Source organism: Macrobrachium rosenbergii, unplaced genomic scaffold, assembly GCF_040412425.1.
Source record: "Macrobrachium rosenbergii isolate ZJJX-2024 unplaced genomic scaffold, ASM4041242v1 13865, whole genome shotgun sequence".
NCBI lineage: Eukaryota > Metazoa > Arthropoda > Malacostraca > Decapoda > Palaemonidae > Macrobrachium > Macrobrachium rosenbergii.
In genome coordinates this window covers 599525-608385 of record NW_027100716.1, presented here as the reverse complement: position 1 = coordinate 608385, position 8861 = coordinate 599525, and the positions used below count along the sequence as shown (strand labels likewise).

The following is an 8861-nucleotide window of genomic DNA, read 5'->3' as shown; positions in this document are numbered from 1 at the left end:
AAAATAGTGCCATTAGACTTCATGCTATATCTTGCCACCATCACATACAATGCAATGATTTTCAAATACTTGGACAAACAAAAAATAGCCATTCGCTTCCCTTTTTAGAGTCCCTACATATTAAACAACAATCACCAACACTCAATAGCCAAACAACCTCTGTTCCATTGTTCATTGCATAGTTTGCTTTTTTCTTTTTTGCTTTTTCCTCACACCATTTCACCCTCTTCCATTCGCAGTCTTCTAACTCGCCCAGTTGTCATTTAACTACGACATGAACAGTAGGTTCTCCAGTATTTTTATATACATTATCAATTTTTTTTTTTTATCATTTTGAATATTCATTGTTTTTTCTCTCTCTCTCAGTATCTATCTTCTCAGTGATTTTATTTGACGATTTCTGTTTGGTACGTGATTTCTTATTGCTTGGTTAACTTAGGTTTTTATGTTTTTTTTTTTTACTTTATATTATTATGTATTTTAAAGTTTTGTCAATTATATATAACTGTTTTAATACTTTTAGATTTAGTCAATCGGTAGAGTTTTTTACTTTTTCTTTTTATTTTTTTGTAATTCCATAGATAAGTGACCCTGATGACGGGAAAAGTTACGCATTTTGAAAGCTCGGCTGTGCCCCTGTTAATTTCTAAGAAATAATAATGTCTGGAATTTTACCACGTCTTCTGGCTATCCTGTTATTATATATATATATATATATATATATATATATATATATATATATATATATATATATATATATATATATATATATATTATATTTATATATATATTTTACAACTCTGCTTGAATGAGAAGGAGAATTTACAATAATGCCTTTGAAATTGTTTTGCAGTTTTTCGAAACTGCCAATGTAATATGGGTTGTTTGCATATTCAGTTATAATTTAATTTTTTCTTTTTGTCTTCAAAGACATACGTAAGCTATTTACTAGACGCTGCTTGAATGAGAGAGAGAGAGAGAGAGAGAGAGAGAGAGAGAGAGAGAGAGAGAGAGAGAGAGAGAGTTTCCAATGGGGAAATGTAATTATTCCGCCCCAGGTGTTCTCTCCCATGAGTAGGAGGAGGAGGAGAGGTTCTTCTTTCCAAAGGAATAATTCTCCCTCACCTTCAAGACGGCTGTCTGTCGGGAGAGACCCAAGTATTCCCCCGAGTGTCTGTTAAACAAATTTCTCCTTTATATTTATCATTTTCTGTTTGATCTGTGCGAAACATTCTGACACAACACTTCACTGTAAGAACATATAACGATTCTCCATATTATCTAAATTTACTTTAACTGCTTTTCAGTTTTTCCAAAAAATGTTTCGGCCTTATAAATACAAATGATGATTCTGAGGTCACTTTGTTGCCTGCTGAAGGCAGGAGGAGAATTTTTTCTAAAAGGAGGAGGAGGAGGAGAGGAGGAGGAGGAGGAGGAGGAGGAGGAGGAGGAGGAGGAGGAGGAGAAGAAGAAGGAGGAGGAGGAGGAAGGCGTTCGGTTTTTATGTTTTTATCTGATGTGACGTCATCTGTGGAGGTTTTGTGAGAAAGGAGAGTTGTGTATATACATACATACATACATATATATATATATATATATATATATATATATATATATATATATATATATATATATATATATATATATATATATATATATATATATATATATATATATATATATATATATATATATATATATATATATATATATATATATATATATATAATATATATATATATATATATATATATATATATATATATATATATATATATATATATATGTAACGACGAGTGGGCCGTTATGCAGGTTCTTTAACATACTCAGGACGGGCTGTCATGACTGACGGCAGATGCAACAAACAAAGGAGGAGAAAACAACAAAAACAATAAAATAAGCTTAATATTAATTTATTTTTACAAATATTTACAAGTGAGACAGGTCTGGTAAAAAGATAAAACCATAAGCATAAAAAAAACCAAGAGGCAGCACTAAACAAAATAAAGTTAAACAAACGATTAACGTCCTAAACAAAAGGTAGCTTAAAATTTAAATAAAAGGCAAATAAAACAACAGCAGGCAGAACGAGAAAAAAACCAAACATAAGTCCTCCATCGGGGCACCAAGACAGCCCTCAGCTGCGTAACAGGGACAAAAACCCACCAACCAGAATACCCCGATGGAGACGTCAGGACAGCCTCACGCTGTCATCAAAGATGAGCAGCTCGTGGTCACACGACTACTCATGGTCACACTCCACCTCTACGACGTGCTCCACTTCGTAGGCGTGCTCCAATTTGCTGCTCAAAAACTCGACCAACGTCGACTCCAAAAACTGCCTGCTGCTGCTGCCACTGCCGCTACTCTCGCTGCCCTACCAGACCCGACTGAAGCAAGAAAAACGGCAGCTCACTGACGAAAACATTAAAACAAAAAAAACTTGAAGGTAAGGAGGCAGCAATCCACAAAAGGGAACGAGCGGGGAACCAGCAGTTCCCGCAAAACCATTACTTAACGTGACACCTCCCCACCTAAAAGAAAAAAAAAAAGATTATTTTTTTTTTTTTACACTCATGATCCCCTCCAATGCCGTAACAACCCCGCCAGCCAAAACAGAGCCGCCCTGTCACGGTCGCCATTGTAACGAACCGAGGTTTTCGGCCCTTAAGAAAAACACAGGATCTAGATGGAAATATTATTGGGGCTGCTCTGGCTAATGGACAGCTCGCACACACAAAGGAGGAGGAATAACAACAAAAACAATAAAATAAGCTTAATATTAATTTATTTTTACAAATATTTACAAGTGAGACAGGTCTGGTAAAAAGATAAAACCATAAGCATAAAAAAAACCAAGAGGCAGCACTAAACAAAATAAAGTTAAACAAACGATTAACGTCCTAAACAAAAGGTAGCTTAAAATTTAAATAAAAGGCAAATAAAACAACAGCAGGCAGAACGAGAAAAAAACCAAACATAAGTCCTCCATCGGGGCACCAAGACAGCCCTCAGCTGCGTAACAGGGACAAAAACCCACCAACCAGAACCCCGATGGAGACGTCAGGACAGCCTCACGCTGTTATCAAAGATGAGCAGCTCGTGGTCACACGACTACTCATGGTCACACTCCACCTCTACGACGTGCTCCACTTCGTAGGCGTGCTCCAATTTGCTGCTCAAAAACTCGACCAACGTCGACTCCAAAACTGCCTGCTGCTGCTGCCACTGCCGCTACTCTCGCTGCCCTACCAGACCCGACTGAAGCAAGAAAACGGCAGCTCACTGACGAAAACATCAAAACAAAAAAAACTTAAAGGTAAGGAGGCAGCAATCCACAAAAGGGAACGATGGGAACCAGCAGTTCCATAAAACCATCACTTAACGTGACAATATATATATATATATATATATATATATATATATATATATATATATATATATATATATATATATATATATATATATATATATATATATATATATATATATATATATATATATATATATATATATTTCAGAAAATACGGTCGCTTTAATATTACTATGTTATATAGTGTGATGAAGGAATTTTGGTTGTGAGATGGTACTGTCATGAGAAGCCGTCAGTTTGAAATCGTTGCATTCAGCAAATAGTTGATCATCTCAGCAGTTAATTTGATGAACACACAATATTGGCCGAGTCATATGACCGGGTTGGTATGTGCGTACATGAGTTTGTACGTTAGAAATCTAGATTTTGTGTCTAATTCTGCCCAAAAATTAGTCCGATCGTTCATAAGCGGAGCTAGAGCGAGATCGTGAAGACATTATCTTTGAGTGTTGCAAGCTCTTAGAATCGGCAGAATAAGGTATTGTCCAGACTCTTGATTTTTTCTATGTGAAGTGTGAACTTATGTTTTTACAATGTTTCAAGACATTTTTGAACTTCTGTGCAAAGTTCAATTTATTCTTTTTGTTGCCATTTCAATATTCTGTTTTATTGTGTTCTGTTTTTTCAGTCCAGTATTTACTCATGCATTTTAGACTTTTCATTATTATGTTTTTGCACTTGCATATTTTTTTGGGGAAGTTGTTATTAGTTGTACTTAATTTTTTCGACAGATGTCATGGTTGTGGTGGTTGTGGTGATGACTGTGGGCAATAACATGATGTTATCATGTTGGTGTGATCATAGAGAAAGACAGACGCAAACCTTTGCAATGTCTATTATTTTATGTGGGAGACTTGAGACTAGATTTTACAAAGTCTATAATGGAATATGTGAGAATTTTTGAATTTGCAGGCTATTAGCCATAATCAGATTTTTAGTTGGACTGAGACTAAATCTTGAGTTAGATGTTTTCTTACTTGACAATTTCATTTATGATGCATTTTAATCTTCGCTTTGTTTATTCGTTACTTTTTGGGTTGCTTTAAATAATAAATCTATTTTGTAGGAAAGATTGCGTTTTCCTTATACGAACCATTTCATTTCTTTAATGTGGAATGCGTGAGACGAAGCAAGTGCCGAGAGAGAGAGAGAAAGATCCTTGTGACACCAGAGAGAGAGAGAGAGAGATCTTTGTGCTGTCTGAGAGAGAGGCGCGTGAGAAACTCGATGAGAAAAAGAGAGTGTGTGGGACCTAAGGGGGAGGTCTGCGTGGGTTGAGTGTTAGACGGAGGGAGACAGAGTCGGAACCCAATTGCCGTTCCTGAAGGTAGATCGCTAAGGCAGCGTTACGTAATATTCCTACCCGGAATATTCTTATCTGTTTCCAAACGGTTGTTACAGATAGAATTGGTGGCAGCGGTTTAGAATAGGATAGCAGTGGTAGAAGTTTTAATTTAGGGCAGGGTGAAGCTTCAATTCTATTTTTTAAAATACACTAATTGATAACATTGATGCCCGAAACACAGACGAGCCTGGGGCGACTGGGCAGAAATGAGAAACCAGTCTTAGATGAGCGAGTGTGATAAGCGTGTCGAGTGTCGCGTTATCACGATAATTTTTTTTTTTTTTATATTCGAGTATTGGGAGTGGGGAAGTGTGAAAATAGATGTGGGTGAGATCTAGAGCAATTTTGGGTTAAGGAAATACCCAAATAAGTGTGATTAGTGGCGATTGTGAGTTAATTAAGCATGTGATGATTCTACAAAAATCACTCCTATCTTTTTGTCTGCTTCGTCTTCGAGTTGGTGACGTCACAGGTTGCACAGAGCTCCGTTTTCTGTTGGCAGAGTGTTGAGTACCCCCGTTTTCACTTTTTCTTTTTAGGAGAAGCTTAACCTTTTGTTGTTCTCCCGTTTTCTTTTTTTTTTTTTTTGTTTCTTATGTTGTTACGTTTGGGTCGCCGAATTTTGCGCAAAATGTCAGATTCAGAAGCAAGGCCGTCCCAGTAGGTCGTGACCCATAAGTTAACAAATTTTAAGGGACTAGTTGATGGGAAATTAACACAGAATGTAGAAACATTTATTGAATCAGTTGATAATTATCTGAATTCTAGGAAGATTACGGGTGGCGCTGATGCTTTGAGAGAAGCAAAGGCTTTCTTGGATCTAGACAAAGGAGACATTGGAGAACGAGCACGAGGTTTCGGGTTCAGAAGGTGTAAAGCTTGGAGAGAACTTCAGGAATTTTTACGCACGGCGTATGGTGGGGTCGACCGCGAGTGCGTCGTTCGGAACTTATGTGCCCTTATCAGAACTAGGAAGGGTAATGATTCATTAATAGCGTACAGTGCTCACTTATTTGATGCAGTAGGTGAGTTAAAGAAATCTATGATAAACTCTCCATGGGTAGATAGAAATAATATCTCCTTAGATAATTTTGAAAAACTGATACACTTTGCCTGCCTTTTAACGACAGTCCCGGATATAATTACAGATAGTTTTGATAAAAGAATTGATCAGGACACAGATGAATCCTTTTTGTTTGCACAGGTTAACAAAAATCTATCAAAATGCCCGACGCTAGACAGTAGTTTTGTGAAGGGAGGTGCTAAGATTTCAGCTACAGTGTCAAAATCGCAGAATAATGCGGACTCCTCAAATCTAGGAAATGACGCAGGAGCAAAATCATGTGCACGGGTGGAATTGAGGAAAACCTCAGAGAGATCAGTAACAACAATTCGTTGCTTTAATTGTGATAAAATAGGACATAGTAAATCAAATTGCAGAGTGAGATATTGTTCAGCTTGCAAATCTTCAGACCATGGATGGAGATTTTGCCCAGCCACAAAGAATAGAGAATATTCAAGGAAAACACGGGGTAGTTTTAATAGATATGACAGGAGAATTCCACATGATGCAAGTTCTAGGTACACAAACGAACATCAGAATTTTCACAAGATGAGTTCGAAAATGGACACAGGATAATGAGCAATCAGGTCTTAGAATCACCAGAACCTAAGCCGATTGTACATGGATTTTCTAATGGCAGTGAAATTTCTATTTTCATTGATTCTGGTAGCTCAGTTAACCTAGTAAATGCTGACCTTTTTCACTCGAAGTTTCCAGAGTGTGAATTAGTCCCTACTAATGAGACAGTGTGTGACGTACAAGCGAGGAAACTGAATATTTTAGGTTCGTCATTTCTTACGCTTTGTATCGGCGAAAAGACAATAGTAGAATCATTTTTGGTCATAGAAGGATTAGCCTTAGGTGAAATGGTTTTGCCAGGACACCCTTCTTGCATGCGACATAACATCAACATTCTTACGGGAATTCAGGGAGATAAACTAGGAGTTACAGATGTTTTAGAACATTCAATCCGCTTAGAGAAAGGTACAAATCCCATTTATATTCCAGCATATCGAATTCCCTTTAAGATCAGAGAGGAAGTAGAAAAGGAAGTTCAGAGGTGGGAATCGGAAGGAATTATCAGGCCGAGTTCTTCACCATATAACTTTCCTTTACTAGCAGTCCCGAAGAAAGACGGTAGCATCAGAGTTTGCGTAGACTTTCGTAAATTGAACGAAAAGACATGCCCAGATAGATATCCTGTAGCTTGTTTGCCTGATTTATTTGTTGAGATCGGTGGCAAGAATATATATTCGTCTATAGATCTGAAATCAGTGGCAAGAATATATATTCGTCTATAGATCTTATGCAAGGGTTTTTACAGGTTCTGCTTTGCGAGAGTAGCCGTAAATATACAGCATTTTCGGTACCAAAGGGGCATTACGAGTTTAATAGGATGCCGTTCGGATTACAAGGGTCCCCAATAACATTTACTAGGCTAGTTAACACAGTACTTCACGGTTTATTAGGAAAGTCGATGTTTGTGTACATGGATGACATTCTCATATGCACAGATACGATTGAAGAACATCTAAAGGTGTTAAAAGAAGTCCTCAAGCGATTACCGTTCGCTGGATTAAAGGTCAAATTGGCCAAATGTGAGTTTCTGAAGAAAGAAATTGTTTATCTTGGTCATGTTATCTCTAAAGAAGGAGTCAGAGTGAATGATGAGAAAGTTAAAGCCATTGTGAGTTTTCCAGTTCCCAAAACCAGGAAGCAGATTCGTTCATTCCTAGGTATGTCGGGTTTCTTTCGCCGTTTTGTGCGGAATTTTTCTACAATAGCGTCTCCATTGACAGATTTGTTACAAGAAGACGTTAAGTTTGTTTGGGGTGACAGTCAGCAATTAGCTTTTGAGAAGCTTAAGAACGCTTTGGTGAACCCACCTGTTTTGAAGTTTCCAGATTTTAGTCAATCGTTCACCTTGGTGACTGACGCAAGTCAGGAAGGTATAGGTGCGTGTTTGATGCAGAAATTTGAGGGAAAATTACACCCAATTGCTTTTTATAGCAGAAAGTTCAAAACACGTGGCAGTAACGAAAGGCTGATGTCAGTTGTGGACAAGGAGGCTTTCGCAGTCGTCTCTAGCCTTGTTCATTTTAAGATGTTGTTGTTGGGAAATAAAGTTGAGATTTTTACAGATCATCAACCGTTGTTAGAGCTTTTTAATAAGCCAAATTTGTCGCCCAAGAGAGCGCGTTGGTTTTTGACATTGAGAGATTTTGATGCAAACCTCAAATACATTGAAGGTAAGCATAATGTAGTCGCAGATGCATTGAGCAGATATTTTCCAGTTGAGGATGAGGGAGTACAAACCGAATCCTGTGTGGGAGACGAGAGTAAACATTTGGTGTCTAGTGTCTCAGATACTAGTAATTCTGAGATATTGCATGTAGAGGACATACAAATTTCTACAGTGCATACTTCAGGGAGAAATAGTGAGTCGGCAGTCTCGGGAGAGGTTGCTGTTCGTGATATTGAGGGTGACGCTGTGTGTTATATTACGGGTGAAAATGTCACTTGGGACATAGGCTTGCTCGAACAAAAGCAAGATGAGGATAAATTGTTGTCAGATGCTAAGGCATTTCTTAGGGGAGTTTCACCGAAGAAAGGGTATAAGTTGCCTTTTTCTGGTCTAGAGTTGGAGAATAATTTATTGGTGAGGAAAGTTAAGTATAATTTGCGAAGTACTCGAAGCATGGGTGAAATTACACAAATCATCGTGCCAGAGAGTCTAGTACCACAAGTTCTAGACATTGTACATTGTAAATTTGGTTCTCCTCATTTAGGTGTGGACAAGACGTATGAAAACGCCAGGTCAAAGTTCTTTTGGAAAAATATGTTTTCTGCAGTGGAGGCCTTTGTAAAGAGTTGCGCTGTTTGCAATGCGAATAAGCCGGCGACGACGGTGTCGTGTCGTTTGGGTTCATATCCCGTACCAAATAGGCCGTATCAGAGAGTGCATATGGATATTCTGGGTAACTTCTCAGAATCCGCTTATGGTTATAGACATTTATTAGTAGTTGTTGATGAGTTAACTCGTTTTGTCGAGATTTTCCCACTGAAGTACAAGTCAGCTG

At 37.7% G+C, this 8861-nt stretch overlaps 1 long non-coding RNA gene across 1 annotated transcript in view; it reads left to right on the top strand.

Annotated features, from left to right (window-relative positions):
* LOC136837820 (uncharacterized) overlaps positions 1 to 2161 on the top strand; it is an 89437-nt gene extending 87276 nt beyond the window's left edge. The window contains exon 2 of the long non-coding RNA XR_010852788.1: positions 1945 to 2161. This is a non-coding gene — a long non-coding RNA (uncharacterized lncRNA). The remainder of the gene's footprint in view (positions 1 to 1944) is intronic.
* Positions 2162 to 8861: the final 6700 nt, after the last annotated feature.